Raw genomic sequence first — 2,405 nt, forward strand, 5'->3', positions numbered from 1 at the left:
CATTCAGTGAACAGCCAGCTGGGAAATGTGGTTGGGACTTGAGTGTGGAATAGCCTCCAGTGGAAGATCAGACTGGTGGGATAGGATCAGAATATGCAGAGCCTTGAAATTAATGCTCAGAAGTTTACTCTTGATTGTACGGGCAACGTGAAGCCAGCTGACGTTTGGATCACAGGCGTAGTCTGTTCGCCTTGGGAAGTTTAGATATGTGCTGCATGGCAACAGTTCTTTCACAAAATATTTCTGGAGCACCTCCTAAGTGCCTCAGCACCCTGTGCTGGGGGAGGGTGGGTTGGAGTTGGAGGGATTGAACAAGAGATGAGTTGGTAGGCCATTGCGGTAGTTCAGGAGAGAGCTACTGCAGGCCTGTGAGCGGCAGAGTGGGAGGGGGTGGAAAGGAGGGGAAGGAGTTGACACATGACAGAGGTAGAGTTGACAAAACTTGGTGACCATTTTAAGTAGGGGGTGAAGGGGCACCTGGGTGGCTCAGTCGGTTAAGGCTCCGACTCTTGATTTCAGCTCAGGTGGTGATCTCAGGCTCGAGTCCCATGTGGGGCTCTGCGCTCAGAGCGGAGTCTGCTTGTCCCTCTCCCTCTGCTCCTCCCTGCCACTCTCTCTCTCTCTCTCTCTCAAATACATAAATAGATAAATAAATAAATAAAATCTTTAAGTGGAGGTGAAGAACAGAGAAAAAAGCCTGAGCAGTGACAATAACAATCAATACTTGTGCAGCTCCTTCCATGGCAGCTGTTGTGCAAAGTGCTTTAGGTTCGCCGTGTAATTCACACCATAACGCTTTTGACAGATGAGGTCACCACGGCTCAAAGAAGTCAAGGAACTCATGCAAAGCCGGACAGGCAGGAGACGGCGGTGCTAGATTTTGCGCTCACGCGCTCTGGCTCCAGGGACGACGCCCTAACCTCCCTGCTCTGCTGCTCTGGGGGGTGTTGGAAAAGAAAGCGCTGCTGCTTTCTTGGCAAAAGAATTCAGAAGCTGGGTGAGGACACCAGATTCCCTCCTAACACATGCCCTCCCTTGCCCTGTTTATGTGAAAAGCTGGTGGTGGCAGAGGGCTCTGTCTGTCGCCCTTCCGGCAGTTCTTCCCGGGTGCCTTTCACTTCTGTGCTGGGTACACGGGCCCCTAGGGAAGCCGCGGGGGAGACACACAAGGCTGGTAGACGACAACCCAAGGCTGCAGGAGCTGTGGGAAACTGGAGATCCCCAGGCCCTGTGGGGACTGCAAATGTGTTTAGCCCCCACAGAGGTTTGCTTTCTGCAGACCCGAGCCAACATTTAGAAGCGAGGGGGCTTCACGAAGAAAAAGGCCGAGATCTGGCATCCGTAGGCCCACATTCCCACAAGACAACCCTGGACTTGAGCTGCCGCCTCCAGCCTGCACGCACCCTGCACTTGTCACCACTCACAACCTTGGAGTCTGCCCTTCACCTCAGCCTGGCCCACCTCGCACACTCAGCCTTATCCATCTGATCGCTGCAGAAGGTTGATTTTGTGACTCCTTGTCTGAATGGCCTCCTGCAGAGTTTCCTCTTTTTTTTTTTTTTCTGAGACTTGAGCCAACAAGCCCCCCCCTTCCGCCTCCGCAGGGTCAGTGTCCTCTGGTCCTGCCCCTTCCACAAGCCCTAGACTTTTTCCTCTTTCTCGCAGGGCTTGACGCCACAGAACAAAGCCATGAAGGGAGGGTTATCATCAAGTCTTACCATTTATTTCTTTATGGGATTAAACAAGAGCAGAGAGGCCTCTGCCCCACAATGCAACAAAACAGAAAGCAGTACACATACAGAGACTCTCACCGGAACACAGAGGCAGGGGGGAGGGGAACAACGGAATCATAGCCAGGTGAGGGCAGAAGGGACAGGGGACCGCTAGGAATCCAGCTTGGAGACTCAGTCATAGGAACTAGTGCAAGAAAGGTCTACTCGTGAAGCACAGTGTAGAAAATGGCATAAGAAAGCTGCCCCGCTCTGCTGCTTGTGACGGAGTGCAGGGAGCAGCCGGAGGGGTGGTGGACGACCTGGGTGGTGAGGTGGACAGGGACAGTCAAATGACTTCGAGGTGGAGTGAGGTGCCCCTTTCCCCTGCCACTGGGCAAGGCCCTGGGCTGGTCTGAGCCAGGGGTCTCCTGGGCACTTGGTGACGGGGAAGAGAGGATGGGAGTCTCCAAGGGTCCGTTCTTTGGGGCCCTAAGGTCCCCCTTTACTTCCCAGTCCCTTTTCCCCTCCTGAGGCTGCAGGAGTTGGAAGGCAGGACCTAGGGTCTCTCACATCTACAGAAGCGTCTCTGGAAAGGAGCCAGCACCTCTTCCCTTCCCCAGCTGAAAAGAGCACTCTAGGGATGGGGCATGTGCCTAGGCCCGAAGTGCTGTGGGCCAAACAGGGGAGTGTGTG

Source organism: Zalophus californianus, chromosome X (genome assembly GCF_009762305.2).
Source record: "Zalophus californianus isolate mZalCal1 chromosome X, mZalCal1.pri.v2, whole genome shotgun sequence".
Taxonomy (NCBI): Eukaryota; Metazoa; Chordata; class Mammalia; order Carnivora; family Otariidae; genus Zalophus; species Zalophus californianus.